At 36.3% G+C, this 16670-nt stretch overlaps 1 protein-coding gene across 1 annotated transcript in view; it reads right to left on the reverse strand.

The window, feature by feature from the left end:
- Positions 1–16670, reverse strand: part of LOC136037094 (uncharacterized) — a 138678-nt gene that overhangs the window by 121167 nt on the left and 841 nt on the right. The window lies entirely within an intron of this gene.

Here is a 16670-nt window from a genome sequence, read left to right on the forward strand (position 1 = left end):
CCTTGAAAGTGCACGGAGATCGAGGAACACTCTTTTCAGGGATTAAATTTAAAAAAAACTTGCTTTTTAACTGAAAGTAAGGAGCGAGAACTGAAAGTAAACTGAACGTAAATACTGAACGTAAAACTTTTAACTGAAAGTAAAGTTTCTTACTGTTTTAAAAAGTAGAGCTGAGAGAAAGAGTCAAACTTTAGCGTAAAGAGCGGGGCGTTGAGGAGGGAACAGTCCCTTTCATATACGGAGTAATTTCTGTTCGTTTTAAGTTTTAATATCGATCCTTACTTTCAGTTAAAAAAAACTTGTTTTTTTGTTTAATGAAGTACAAAAGTCATCCCATATACTAGACTCTGCCGAGAGAAGGAAACTGGAGAGCAAATTAGGTAAGAAGTTCAATGACTGAAACATCAAGGATTTCGCTGAAATTGGGAAACAAGTGGAAATTAAAACAACTTATATTTTAGGAAATATATGCAGCCTATGGGTTTAGTCCAATTTATTAAGAACCGTCAACTTTTCTATTTAATTGATTACTCGAATTCATAATCAACGAAAAAAAAATATACAAGAACTAGCTTTTTACTCAGTGACAAAGGTTGGCGCTTTTGGATATGCAGATGGGGCTCGTAACATTCACTTTATATTCACAGGAGAGCTCACTTTCGAAGCCCTTTAATCCTAAAAAAAAAAACATTCTGTAACTATCTGCCAAGACCAAAACGGTTACAACGGCCCTGCCACAGCTTATGTTCCATATCTATTACTTTGAATTTGAGGTGTCCAGTCTGACTGCCCTATTAGCAGAAACGCGGGAGAGAGGCGCGTGCCTTCACTGCCTTCTCAAATGGCATCCGTGATTCCGTTGCCTATGTTGCAACCTGAATACTTTTTCTGTCATTAGGTTGTTTTTTTACGAAATTTTGAATCGGATTTTAAAGTTAGGTTTAACTCTTAATCACTATATTTTGTCTATAACAGATTAAAGTATAGCGAAAATAAGTGAATAGTCCCTCATAATTTCGAGCAAAATCATAGCGGCTTTAATGCACGGAATTGCGTCATAGCATAAGTAATTTAGCAGTTACAAGAGGTATTGCTTCCTTAAAAGCGTGGATGACATCATTCGTTGGAAGGTTTTGTATTCGGAGTCATCCTGAATGAATGATGGATGCAACTCAAAAACACACACTGTTAAAAAGACGAGTCTTTTTTTCCCAATAAGGGGTCCCAGACTTGTAAGTATAAGGCCATAAATTTATAACCACTATGACTAACAAATTGTAGGTTTATTGACTCGGTCTTTGCGGCAATTTGTCTTCTCACTCTCGGTCTTCTCTACATAGACCAGAGGATTGCGCAATTGGTATATTCACGTGTTAAGTGCCACGGAGGCAAGATCAAATATAGGAATTTCTGAAATAGAAAGTTTTAGTGCACTTTTCAAGAGCCTAAGTGACTAGAAGAAAAATTACCACCTCCCATGCCCTTTGATGAACCCGGGCAGCCCGTAGTCCCCCCTCACTCCATGGCATCAAACCGAGATTTGAGATACCCATTTTATTCAGAAATGTCAAAAGCCTAAAAATTATGCCAACGGAGTCGATATAAGCCACGCACAGCCAGAAGCAATGGCCCAAATTTATGTAAATTACCCATTGTTCAATGATATATTTTAGTAGAAAAGACGGGAATTTTGTTCTTGATTGTCCTCTCAACCTGGAAGTCTTAGGATCCGTTCACTAAACCAAGATTTCTTAGAGTTTCCAGAACTTATAATCCTGAAACAACACACGCGCATGAGTAATTCAAAAGACATTATGTACGCCACCCTGTATTTTAGTATCCGGATTACCTAAAACAACATATCTGCAATATTTCGGGAAAGGCTTGAGGGAAGGAGATGGAACTTTCAGGTAGTGATGGGGGGAAGTTAATCGGAACCCAGACTTTGACTTAAGAGGTTCGTAGGGGGGGGGAAGTAATACATTCTGTCTCCAATCCACCTAAAATGGTCTGAACAATAAGCACCTATGGGACTCAAACTCTATTCACTAATAAATGGCGTGGAAAATCGAAAGACACAACGTTGGCCCACATTATAAAAACAGGTTGCTCGTAAATGACCTATAGGACTGGGGTTAAACTTTGAGGGAACAATGGTGAGGCCAAGTGGGCCTCAAACTTCGACTTTAAGGGAGAGGTGAGGGGGATTTTTTGTCGCCGATCCTTCTAACATTTTGCGCCATGGGCCTCTGTGGAACTTGGAATATATGCACGGTGAAAATACAAGGTAAATCAAAGAACCCCATCCTCAGCCCAGTTTATCAAAATAAGATATCTCCAATATCTCAGAAACAGCTTGGGAAGATTTAGGAGGTGTTGGGGTGGTATAAGGAGACTTCAAACTTGTGACGGGGGTGTCTAAAACCAATGTTTGTCTCTGATGTGGCTAAAAGTCTTTGCGTTATGCCTCCCTGTGGGTCTTTTTTCACGGTAAAGCAACAGGGTAAATCAAGGAATTATGTGCAGCCAGGCTATAAAAATAGTAAATCTATAGATCTTAGGGACGATTAGGGAGGGTAGTGAAAGGGGGCTTTAAGTTTTATGTTCATTTATTGGAGAAGTGATGAGAGGGCTAAGACATTTGTATGTGAAATCCTGTTTTATCCAGCTGGCTTCTATTTACTAGGCATGTAGACTAAGGCATAGAGCAAATGAGTATTTTGTCCAGCAAATGAAGGCAGAAATAAGTTTAAAAAAATGGTTGCAAGAAATTGACAATTCCTGACGCAAAAGTGTCCAACAAATTTCCCAATTTACTTGAAAGTTGCAGGGCATTTAGACAAGGAGACCACAATAAAGTGAAAATAAACTGAAAAGATAAAAATTCTAAACGACTAGAAATTACTTTAACGTCAATTACATAGGAAACAATTAATAGGCAAAGCAACGTAGTCTTAGCGAGTATGTACTGGAATTTTATGAGCAACAACATATATACTGTAGGGCTCATGTTTTAGGGAAAATTAATAAAGCGCTAGATTTTATACATAACACATTTTAAAAATAATAGAATTATTAAATATCACGAGATAGATTATAAAGTTTGTTTGATTCGCATGAAGTATTTTGAGATCACCTTCAAGGAAATCTGTTGTGTTTTTAAAGACATTCTTCCTGATACTTTTGAAGTTTAAACCCCTTCTTGAAGTTTGAGGGGTTAAAAACTATGACATTTGATCGATAAAAGGTAAAAGGTAAAGGTAAAGGATACGGCATTAGACTTTACAGTCCGTACCGGCGGTGCTGATCTCCGTTTCTTGGCGCTTCAGCCAGGAAGTGCAATGGGGGGTTGGGGGCCAGCCATCCTGTGCTTTCGCACACCCTTCCTGTTTACCTTCCCCAGATTTCTCCAGGTACCCATTTAGAGCTGGGTCAACTCTGGCTAAGCTTACAGAGTCACGCCACTGACCCCCGTCCCAAACTGAAGAATTGGGTACACTGGGATTCGAACCCGCGTCCTCTCAGACAAGGGATCCCGAATCCAGCGCACCAACTCACTCGGCCAGGAGGATAGAAAAAAATCAAAGTGTTTCTACTACAATCCTCTTTACTGCGATACCAATAAGAGACGGCTGCGATATTTCACGTTGCTCTAGCAGCATAAACCTGGTTTATTTTAGCTTCTGTTCATTTTAGTTTTAATTTATTATTAGTACCTTCTGTTTATTTTAAGTTTGACTCTCTATGTTCCAATATCGTTTTAATTTTTAAATGCCTTGCTTCATATGCACCCTTTTAAATGTTAATATGGCTCTTTACCTATCTCTGAAAGTCTTCTTTTTGTGAAAAGTTTTTTTTTTAACCCAATATGCAACAAGATTTTTTTCATAAAATTTTCTTTCCTGACCAATGACCATTAATAAATTGCTAAGTTTTACTAGAATACTCCATTTCAACGAATGTTTAAATGACTTTGTGCCTAAATAATTGATTCCTTGATTTTTTTCTTTCTATATGAATTCTATAGAATAAACTTTCTATAGAAAGCCCTATATCTTGTTTTATCTGCTTAATTATTAAGATTTCTTTTGATTGCTTTAAAAATCACTAATCGGCCATCACGGTGATTTTGCTTAGACTATCTGATCCTATGGTGACACAGGAACAGATCCAGTCCGATACCCCTCCCTATGTAGTCTTGTAATTGTAAGCTTTTTTCCAGAGTTTTCTATAATTTTATCATTAAATTTTAGTATTAACTGCTGTTTTTACCAATTCTCCCCTCCTCCCAAAAGAATAATAATCCTCCGAACGTAAATGATCCTAAGGCACAATAGCGAGCAATCCCTTGGCATGGAAGTAGGATGTTCTTCTGAGTAAAATAAAAATAGTAATTTAGCTCCGTAGTAATTACGGTAAGCCATAGTCTGTGGTAATAAAGCTATAATGAATAGTCTCTAGTTGCAACTGAGCTACAGTAGTTAGCCGAATAATTATGAACGGTACAACAATTACAGATGCAACACAAATTATTTTCAATATGTTGTCCATTAAGACTGTTTTCTTAGTTACTCGATTTAAGCAATTCAGTTGAGAAGTCCGGTGGCCAAAAAAAAAAAAAAAAACAGTTTTCTTACTTTCACGCTCTTGTTTTCTAACTGCTCTTGTAATAAAATCTTTAGCCTAGTTATTACTACTACTACTACTAATACAAACAACTCACCGCAGTACCAAGCCTCCTGAGGCCAACACTGCTACACAAGCTCCTCCTTAATCCCAAAATATTCACTGCATCCCTCTTTACACCCTCTTCCCATTTCCTTTAAATCTTTCTTTAGGACATTCTCCGACCCCAGATGAGGACGAACTGCTTTCAGTTTAGCCCTAGCCGGTTGGCCGAAATTTTTGGCAATCTATCGTCCTTCATCCACAGAACATGCCCTAAAAATCTTACCTTTTCTTTCATTATAGCCCTAGAAAGCGGATTGAACCAGATTAGTAGTGCCCGCTCTTTGGATTCTGTGGGGCGCATAGCCGCTAGTCTTTTCTTTTTCGCCGTTAATCAGAAGAAGGTTAACGGCGATATACTGAAGAATCAGGCGTCATTGATTTTATTTAAGATGGAGATGTGTGTTACATGATAGGAGTTACCTGTTAAGTAATAGGAATTGCGTGACTTGTTAAACTTATTGAGGATGACGTAATCTCGCGTTACTTGTTAGAACTCAGGGCCTGCTAGTCAAGTGGGGAGCCTCCAGCTGTAACTGAGGACAGCACACTCATGGGTGTTACGTAATACTTTAAGATGTGTTCTTTCTTAAGAGCGTTTTTTCTCTCAAGACAGTTTTTTCTTTAGGCGTTTTTATTTCGTTGAGACATTTACTTCAAGAATTTGTTTTTCTTCAAGATTTTTTCTTCGAAATGTTTTCTTCGTGAGTGTTTCTCAGAGAACACTTATAATCCGTCATCAAAGATTTATGTTCGGAGTAGGAATTGAACGTAGGTCAAGATATTTCCCTTCCTAATGTTTTGTTCCGGGGAATACATTCAATGCAAATGCTATCATTGTTTCCTGGAATTTCTTGATCCAATCCCGAGAATGCAGATAGCGTATTGACCTTTACTTGAATCAATATGATTCCCTATTGCCGTTCTGTGTGAGCTATGGATTGCGTGCTTATCATCCTTGGAAATAGCTCGAACGGATGGGGAAAGTCAATTGCTTGAAGTAAGTTTAGAAGGTATTATTGTTATACATTTGACACACAATTGAATGTTACATCACAGTATTTTCATCATGTTTTGAGAAAAACCACAGTTTGAAACGTTGATTGCATATTTTCTTTGATTTTCAAACATCAACGTCTTTACTTGGCACTCATTGAAAAACAAATAGTTTTTGTTAAATAAACGATTCTTGCATTTTTTTAAAAGAGCCTTACGGGGTTTGAGAGACTCTGTTGTCTGATACCGTGTGGTTTTTTCTTTACTTGGTGCTTATTAAAAAGCGAAGAGTTTTTGTTAAATAATTTTCGTATCTTTTAAAAGAGCTTTACGGGGTTGGAGAGAATCCGTTGGTGGAAAAGATTGTTTGTTAATAAAAAATTCTCATATCCTTTAAAAGAGCTTTAAAGGTTTGAGAGACACTGTTGCCTGATTCCGAACCGTTTTTTCGTTACTTGGCGCTCAAAAAGCGAAGATTTGTTGCTGAATAAATAATAATAGTGTCCTTTAAAAGTGCTTTAGAGGGTCTGAGGCACTTTTTTTATCTGATTCTGTATGGTTTTTTCTTAACTTGGCGCTCATAAATAAGACCCAGATGTTTTGTTAACGAAATAATTCTTGTATCTTTTAAAAGAGCCTTGCAGGGTTTGAGAGGCTCTGTTGTCTGATTCCGTGTGGTTTTTTCTTTCCTTCGCGCTCAATAAAAAGCGAAGGGTTTTTGTTAAATAAATAATTCTTGTATCTTTTAAAAGAGCTTTACGGGATTTGAGAGACTCCGTTGCCTGATTCCATGCGGAATCAAGGTTGTGTGTTTCTTATTCTCGGAAATAACTCACATGGAAGGAAGAAAATCAATTGCTGGATCGAGGTTTAGAGGGTATTATTGACAAAGAAGTGAATGTTATATCATAGTATTTTCATCCTGTTTTTAGCAAAACCAAAGTTCGAAACGTCTATTACATGTTTTCTTCGATTTTCCAACATCAACATCTTTACTTGGCGCTAGTTAAAAAGCGAAGATTTTTTGTTAAATAAATAATTTTCGCATCCTTTAAAAGAGCTTTACTTGTTTCAGATACACTGTTTCCTGATTCCGAGCGGTTTTTTCTTTACTTGGTGCTCATTAAAAAAGCAAAGATTTTTTGCTTAATAAATAACAATAGTGTCTTTTAAAAGAACTTTAGAGGGTCTAAGGCACTTTTTATCTGATTCCGTGTGGTTTTTTCTTTGCTTGGCGCTCATAAAAAAAAACAGATTTTTGTTAACTAAATAATTCTTGTATCTTTTAAAAGAGTCTTGCTGGGTTAGAGAGACTCTGTTGTCTGATTGCACGTGGTTTTTTCTTCACTTGGCACTCATTAAAAAGCCAAGATTTTTTAAATAAATATTTCTTGTATCTTTTAGCGTGTTCCCAATCCATTATCCCCGAGAGTGCGCTAAAATTCCAACAATGTTATTGTCAATTGATCTATTAAGCATACCTGCTTGTTAAATCGTTATTATTATTTTAACGTGAGCTAGACAATAATGTTGTTTTGATTCCCAAACGGTTGTGCAAGACACATACTTTTATTGTACATACAAGTTTTATTATTAAACAAATTTACAAACATTATTGAAAACACATTATTTTTACAACCCCAAAACTTATATACAGGTAGGAAAGAGATATTTTCAACTAGAAAGTAATTTAATCGATGATTGTCAACATAAATGCTGAAAAATTTGCCGTAAGTATATCCAAAAAATCAGAAATATAATACTGCATGATAACCATTACCTTAAACCAATAAATCTTGTACTCGCTTTCCAATTTGGTCAGAAAGCCTTTGTAATACGACGAGAACGAGAATAAACCATATAATGTGTTCAACATTTTCTTGAATAAACCTTTTCCGTATTCCCTTTAACCAATGGTCTCATGCATTTTCCCTTACAAAATTAAAAACTTCCAAAACATGTAGAAATTACCTTCTAGAAAGAGAGCAATCCCCTACTTGTATTTTAGATGTGGCTCTTAATTTTTAACACCACTCCTTACATTTAGCAAAACATTCCATCTACTGCAATATTTTCGTCTTTAATTTTATATTTCCTAATTGTTTAAAAAGGATATGAAATTTAAAACATTCCTTGAATGGGCCTTCTTCTTATTTCCAGTAATATTGTAAAAATTGGCTGCCCAAAGATTTAATGGTGGTATATATTGTCATTCCTAAAGCATTCTCATATATTTTCATGATAAAAATATGCTTTCAATTCATTGGTTCATTTTTTAGCAAGTCCCCCCCCAACGTGACATACCATGTCAATTGACGCCACCGTGGATTACTAAGACTGGCACATGGCAACCTCTGTCACCCCTCATCATTCCTAAGACATTCTCGGATATTTTCTTGTTAAAATCATGCTTTAAATCCATTAGTTCGTAATTCGCAAGTAAACCCTCCCTGATACCCCCGTGGGCATTCCCGACTTGTGTCACTCTATGACTAGGCTTTGGCACCCTCTGGCGCGCATTATCACACCTAACGCAGTTTCAGACAATTCCCTACAAAAATAGCCGTAAACACTAGAGTCGACCATTTATACTTAAAGCAAAATTCTCGCGGTTTCACATACCCCGGTTCCAGTTCCGATTCTGCTGGCTTCAACCCTGGTTCAACCAGTTCCAGTTCCCACTGAGCCCACTCCGATCCCAGTTCCTAACAGGCAATCATATAGTCAGACACACACACACACACACACACACACATAAATACAGACATCGAGACAGGCAAACACACACACTCAAACACACAAGCACGATGAGAGAGACAAAAACACACACAAACACACAGAATCAGACAGGCAAACACACTGTCGGACCCACAGGAACGGTAAAAACAAAAAAAAACACACACAGACACACAGAGTTAGACACAAAAACACATAAAAACAGGCAAACACACATCCAACCAAACAGACACGGAGAGGAAGACAGAAACCAACACGCACAAACACACAGAGCCAGACGCAAGAACACACACAGGCAGATACAGAGACAGGCAAATAGACAGTTAGACACACAGGCACGGAGAGAGAGACAAACAAAACAGAAACACAAAAACACACAGAGTAAGACACACAAACACATAAAGACAGACATGGAGACAGGCAAAAACAACGTCAGACACACAGGCAAGCTGAAAGACAAAAATGCGAGACACAGATTCAGACACGCAAACACACAAAGAGAGATACAGACACAGATAAATGGATGCTCAGACAAAGAAGCACAGAGCAAGACAGAAAAAAAAATACAAACACAGATTCAGACACAAAAACACACAAAGATAGTCACGAAGACAAGCAAATAGACACTCATACACTCAGGCAGAGAGAGAGAGAGACAAACACAAACACACACACACACACAAGAACACACAGAGTCAGATACACGAACACACAAAGACAAACACAGATACAGCAAAATAGACGCTCAGGCACACAAGCACAGAGAGAGAGACAAAAACACACAGAGTCAGATACAGAAACAAACAAAGAGACAAGGTAAACAGACGCTCGGACATATAGGCGCGGAGAGATACAAAAACACAGAAACACACAAAGACAGACACTCGACCACTAAAAGTACCAGCCTCCTACAGCAAAGGTAGCTGAAAACGACTTATAACTAACCCGAGTACCCGCATACCAAGTGTCACACCACGGGTACCTGCAGCCCTCCTGTTTTAGCAGCTAAAGAAACAATTTGATTCATATAGCTATTTCCTGCAAACTCACATCGTTTTTAATGATTCAGCCTTTTCTTACATGCTAGTAGGTTAGGTCTACCTAGCCTACACACGGTAGGATAGGTTAGATGGCGCACCATTTAAACTAACCGAACCTACCGTGTGTAGGATAGGTCACGTTAACCTAAACTACAAGCAGGTAAAAAAAAGGCTGAATCCTAAAGAACGTTGCGAGTTACTTATGTAACAAAAAAAATCTTAGCTTTTTAATGAGCGCCAAGCAAAGAAAACCACACAGAATCAGACAACAGAGTCTCTTAAACCCTGCAATCCAGTTTTAAAAGATACAAGAAAATAAAATTCATAAAACTTATTTAACAAAAAATCTTCGTTTTTTAAAGAGCACTAAGTAAAGAAAAAACCCCACGGAATCAGACAACAGAGTATCTCGACCCCCATGAAGTTCTTTCAAAAGATACAATAATTATTTATTTAACATATATCTTCACTTTTTAATGAGCGCCAAGTAAAGAAAAAACCACACGGAATCAGACAACAGAGTCTCCCAAACCAAGAACGGCTCTTTTTAAGAGTACAAAAATTATTTATTTAACAAAAAATCTTCGTTATTTAATGAACGCTAAGTAAAGAAAATATGCAATCAAGGTTTCAAACTGTGGTTTTGCTCAACACAGGATGAAAATACAATGACGTAACATTCGATGTGTCAATAACACTCTCTAAACCTCATTCCAGCAATCGATTTTCCTCCTTCCATTTGAGTTATTTCCAAGGATAAGAAACACGTAACCCCGATTCCACACGGAATCAGGCAACAGAGTCTTTCAAACCCCATAAAGCTCTTTTAAAAGATACAAGAATGATTTATTTAACAAAAACTCTTCGCTTTTTAATGAGCGCCAAGTAAAGAAAAACCACACGGAATCAGACCACAGAGTCTCTCAAACCCCGTAAGGCTCTTTTAAAAAATACAAAAATTATTTATTTAACAAAAAATCTTCGTTATTTTTAATGAACGCCAAGTAAATACGTTGATGTTCGAAAATCGAATAAAATATGTAATCAACGTTCAAACTGTGGTTTTGCTCAAAACACGATAAAAATACTATAATATAACATTCACTTGTGTGTCAGTAATAGCCTCTAAACCTCATTCCAGCAATCGGTTTTCCTCCTTCCATGTGAATTATTTCCAAGGATAAGAAACACGCAATCCATAGCTCATAGAGAACGGCAATGGGGAATCATATAAAGTCAAGCAAAGATCATCACGCTATGCACATTGTCAGGATGGCGTTAAGAAATTACCGGCAATGGGGACTCCCCACTTGACTAGTGGGCCGTGAGCATTAACAAGTCGCGCAAGATTACGTCATCCTCAATAAATCTAACAAGCCACATAAAATTATGTCATCCTCAATAAAATTAACAAGTCATGCAACTTATATTAACTAACAATTATATTAACTAACTATTAGTATGACGAGACATTGTGTTTTTTTATGCATTTGTGCTGTCCCAGCCTTACGAGCTCTGCTCTCTGTTGGAGCATAATATTGTTTCTGTATATTTTTAATTTGAATTAATAAATATTGATTGATTGATTGAACAAGCAACTCCTATTGCGTAACAAACACCTGTACCTTGAAGTATATCAATAACACATGAAGCTTGAGGAAATCACTGTTAAACTTCTTCGTGGTTGACGGTGAAGAAGAAAAGAGTAGCGGCTATGGGCCCCGAAGAACCCAAAGGATGGTCGCTGTCGCTACTCACATTTTTCGTAAGGCTTACTGTTCGAAATACTGTCAGTCAACCAGGTAACCAGAACAATCTGTAAGCAATTTCTCTAGAAAAAATCTAGCAGATCTTCGTCCGCTTTTCGGAGCGCCCATGCTTCAGAGCCATATTTGAACACTGTAATCACTGTACCTCTGTACCTTCCAATATTCTAAACTTGGTTTTTGCAGACTTATCTTCCTACTCTTACTAAGCTTTTTTTAGCTGTAAAAAAACAACCTGAGCCACGGCTATTCTACTTTTAACATCTTCACAGCTCCCACCGTCTTTACTAATAATACTACCAAGGTAGGTGTGCTCACCTGATCAATCTTTTAGGTAACCAACGTTACCTCTTCATCTTCACTTATTCCTAGCCTTAGTGACTTAGTCTTCTTAACATTAATTTTCAAGCCTATCTTAGCACCCTGAACTCGCAAAACCTCTAAAAGTTCATTCATTTTGCTCACACTTTCATCTAGGATGCTTAAATCATAAGCATAGTCTAAATCTAGGAGTTGTTCCTCCCTATTTGATTACATATATCCCACTGCCCTTCCTGTGCTTCTTAAGACAAAGTCAATCAAAATTTTCTACATAAAGGGGGATAGAACACAACCCTACTTGACTCCTCATTTAAAACAAAACCAGCTGCTAACCTCATTTCCTACCTTAAACAGAGCAGTGCTATTCTCGTCCATAGCACTAATTACTTTAAATGTATTTGTCTGGTATACCTTACAAGGATAAGACCTTTGCTAAAGCTCTTCTACCAACAGAATCGAACGCTTGCTCAGAATCTATAAAACTAAGGACCAAAGGTATTTGATAAATCAGCTACTTCTCAATTATTAGCCTAAGAGTGAAAATTTGGTCGACACATCTTCTGCCTATTCTAAAACCGCATTGTTCTTCTCTTAAAACATTGCCTAAGTATATCTGTCTAAAAAGCGTCATATTACTAAATATTTTGCTACCTACAGAGACCAGAGTAATGCCTCGATAATTACCACACAAATTAAGGTTTTAAATAAAGGTTTTCCTGAAATTGTTAGGTAATTCCCCTTTTTAAAAATAATATTCATAATCTTCAGAAACTTATTTCTAACCTCCATATTTAAGATACTCATTTACCACAGTATCAGCACCTGGAGCCTTATTATTTTTAATCTTTTTAGCACAGTCGCTAATTCTTCCTCACAAAACAAATCCCCTTTCCAAAAACAAAGTTGAACAGTTTTGGCCTAAAACTAAAAGCAGACTCAGCCAAAACAGTTAGGGGAAAGGCAGGATATCCCACACATACGAGCCAGCACCTCAATAGTAGACTACATAAAAATATAAGCTATGTTTTTTTTGCCCAATGAGAAAACAAATGAAAAGGACAGGGCCACCATATTCGGGCATCTGGACCATGTCTCCCAAAAGTCATTATATTAGTGCAATTGGTGGGGGAGATGCTATGAAAATCAGATTGATAAGCAGAAGGGAGCTATTGGGCCCGTGTCTTCTGGAATCTCGACATTTATGCGACAGTTGGAATGATTTTTTATACTCCCTATAATTCGCCAGTAACTAATGATTTTTTCAAATACATCCCTCCTCCCCCTCAACTTGGAAAAATCATATATAGGGCTTATATATGTCCATGATCAGCTCTAATTTTAATTATCCATTATGAGCGCCTAGAAACAAACAAGACTAATAAATGGGCTTGTTGAATAAACAAATTTAAAAATAATATTAAAAAATCAGACAGAAAATAAAAGTTCTTGTGTCCTTTTTAAGTGACCATAAAAATTCGAAGGCAGCTGGCCCCCTCTCGCACCACTTCCCCCCCCCCAAGGACACCTGATAAAATATTTGACATAGCCATTTTCTTTAGCATAGTTGAATGGTCTACAATCTACACCTCTGGGGATGACACGGCCCCCCAATACCCCTGGGGAAAGGGCTGTATGTTATGAAATTTACCCACTGATTGGAAAATATACAGAAATTTTTCTAGAGAAGGGGGAGGTCCACGAGAAGAACGTTCCTTGAGCAAGAAATTTTCCAGGGGGATTTTCCGCAGAGGGATGATTTGAAAAACGATCCAGAATCAAGTAAAGAAAATATGTATTTTCAGTCATTTCCTGGGCTGATTTGAAAAATGTTAATAAATTAGTATTTCAATTCATTTAGTATTTTCAATTGGAAGTCAAAGCAACATTAAAACTTAAAACAAACAAAATCATTCCGTATATAAGAGGACTTTGCTTTTCACACTGAAGTTTGATACCTTAATACCTTAAGAATGACAGCTGAAACATAAGGTCCGTTGAATTGAAATAAGAAGTTTTTTAAAGCACAAAAACTTTAGGAGCACAGGAAAGGCAATGGGAGACCATGGAATCAAATGGGGAAGTATAACTTTCCTGGACTTAGATTATATTGATGATTTAAGCATCTTAGATGAAAGTGAGAGCAAAATGAATGAAATTTTACAGGTATTGTATGTTGAAATTGCTAGAATAGGTTGAGCAATTAATGGTAAGAAGACTAAGTTAATAAGGAATAAGTGAGGAATAGTGAAGATGAACAGCACACAGTACCAACGCCTTGGAGCTTTGAGTGTCTTAATTTAGCTCATGTGTCTGCATTTATTAACACACTGGATGATTTTGTTGGCAAATTCTTTATATCTCCCACCCAAACTCAAAATATTATCTTCATTCCTAAGTGTCCCTACAAAATATAGCACTTTTCTTAGGGCTAAAAATGAAATTTATAAAGGTAGCAATTACTATACTTTGGAAAAAAAATTAAGGGCATGTTGGGTGATATATTTTCTTTCAGATAGCAAGCTAGGCTAATAAAGACATATACTCTTGCTTAAAAGTTTATAAATCAAAGTAAGCTAATTTGGACTAATGGTAAAGAGTCTCAAGACCAGGACCCTTTGATCTAATAGAAAGAATATACTATGGTAACATTCTATTCAAGCTACTTTTAGCTATCTTTGAAAGTAGTTAGACTAGAAAAAGAGAACTTCCAGTTATAAATCCTAGGCCAAAAACATACTCAAGGAAGTTATTGTCATGCTACTATGTTAACCCTCTTATGTTTTCTCAGTCTTAGAAATTTGGAATTGTGGAATGTACTGGATTTTCTTCCAAACATCATTATGCCTTAATTTTTGGTTTCCAATTTCTTCTTTTTTTTTTTGGTTTTGGTTTTGAAAATGAAATTCCTGTTATTTGAGTAGAAATATAAGCCATACCAATTTTTTATTTTCTAAATTTAGGAAATGTATTTACAAATCTGTGAAAGTTCATAAATTGGGATTTAGCAAACTTGTGATGCTGAAAATACTTTTTTGTACTTCATTTAAGCAGAAGATTTATTTTGCAAGGTTTCACTTTTATAAAACAAAGATTTTGAAGGTCATCAAAGGTCAATGCCCTCTATAGGGAGATAGAGTGGAGGTAGAGACTTCCAAATGCTTTCCTGAGACACACTTTAGTCTGGAGATGCATTCCTGAAAGTTTCATTTTCCTAACCTAACCACTTTCCAAAAAAGCAAAAATTAACTGGTCTACAATTTTACCACTGCTAGCCTACTTTAAGGGTAACTGATTTACTTCTCCTGGCCTATCTACTCCTTTACTGTTTGTATTGTTTTAAAATCACTTGAGTAAAAACTGATCCATCTTTAAAATGCATTTATATTAGAACACCACCTCAAATCCTGAGAGGAGACTTGTCAGAACCAAAAGTAGGCCCAATGTGTTCAGGTATAACAGACTAACCTAGGCTAAACAATTCAAGTCTGCCCAAGTTAAATATTTTATCTTATTTGGAATAATTACAGCTTAAATATGATTGGGAACCCAAAAATAATTGTCTTCAATAAAATTCTAGTCTAGCTACTTTTTGCTATCTTGAAAAGGGGTTAGGTTAGGAAAATGAAACTTTCAGGGATGGATCTAAAGGCTAAAGTATGTCCTGGGAAGGTATTTTGAAGTTATGTACCTCCAGTCCTTTTCCTTCTAGAGGGGAATGACCTTTGATGATCTTTAGAAATCTTTGTGTTATAAGAGTGAAACTTTGCAAAATAGATCTTCTGCTTAAATGAAGAACAAAGTATTTTCAGCTTCACAACTTTATGCATTGCCAATATGAGGGGGTTCACCCCCTTGTCAGTACCTTGCTTTTTATACTAAAACTTAAATTTTGTCCCAATTCATTAAGAAAGACCCCTGAATCACAAAAGCCATAGAAAAAATAATTGAAATTACTAAAAAATACTTTAGCATAAAGAGTGAGGTATTAGTAGGAGGTGAGCCCCTCATATGTGTAATAATGTCTGTTTGTTTTAAGTTTTAATGCTGCTCCTTACTTCCAGTTGAAAAAACTTTTTTATATTTATTTTCTTATTGTTTTTTTTCAAATAATGCTAGAAAATCCTGCACAGGGTAGTTTTAGAACAAGCACAGTCATCAGAATCTGAGTCTCAAAGAGAGGAGCTACATTTGCCAGTAGATCCTGTTGAAGATGGTCTTAATGTCTAAAAAGTGACTGAATGTTTTGCTATTATGATCTACTGCTTAGTTAATCAAAGTGTAACACACCACTTTTTTACTTGTTTTCAGTAGTTTTATAAATAATAAAAAATAACCTGTATATGATATGAGAAATGTGGCTGAATGCAGCTATATAAATATACAAGGCTGTTAAGATAACATTTCTTAGGTTTAAATTATTTTACTCCAAAATAATGGTATTTTTTTAGTGCTGAGGTATTACTCTAGGCACAAGACAACTAAAGGAATAAACTATACTATTAATTAAATTCATGAAACTCTAGTGCCTTTTTACCTTTTTTAAGCCCAGAAAAATCAGAATCATCAATTTTTTTATTAAAATCTGAAAGTAATGCTTAAAAGAAAAGCCCAGCTGATTTTGGCAACTCTAAAACACCATTTTTACCCTTTATTTCCAAGGGACTACCATATTTTACCCTATTTTACCTTATATTACCAATTTTACTTACCACATTTTTATTTTGTGGAAATTTTAATTTATCTGCACCCCTATTATAGCCTTTACCAATTCAGGCTATATTCAATTTCATGGTATAGCCTATATTTGCAATCAGGGAGGTGGGGTAAAGTCCATTTTTGATGCAAATGAACATTATATTTGGATTCATAAAGCAATTCTGCCTACAAAGGTAAGTTTGAACAGTACCCCAGTACCCACCCCACCCCTAATGTGCAAATATATACCCTGAATTGTATATAGGCTCATAAGGGTGGGGGTAAAGTTGATTCCTAATGCAAATGCATGTTAAATTTGGATTCAGGATGTAATTCTCACTACAGAGGCAGGCCTGAGTTTATTTCTTCACTACCCAAATAGTCCCTT

This window comes from Artemia franciscana, chromosome 16 (assembly GCF_032884065.1).
Source record: "Artemia franciscana chromosome 16, ASM3288406v1, whole genome shotgun sequence".
NCBI lineage: Eukaryota > Metazoa > Arthropoda > Branchiopoda > Anostraca > Artemiidae > Artemia > Artemia franciscana.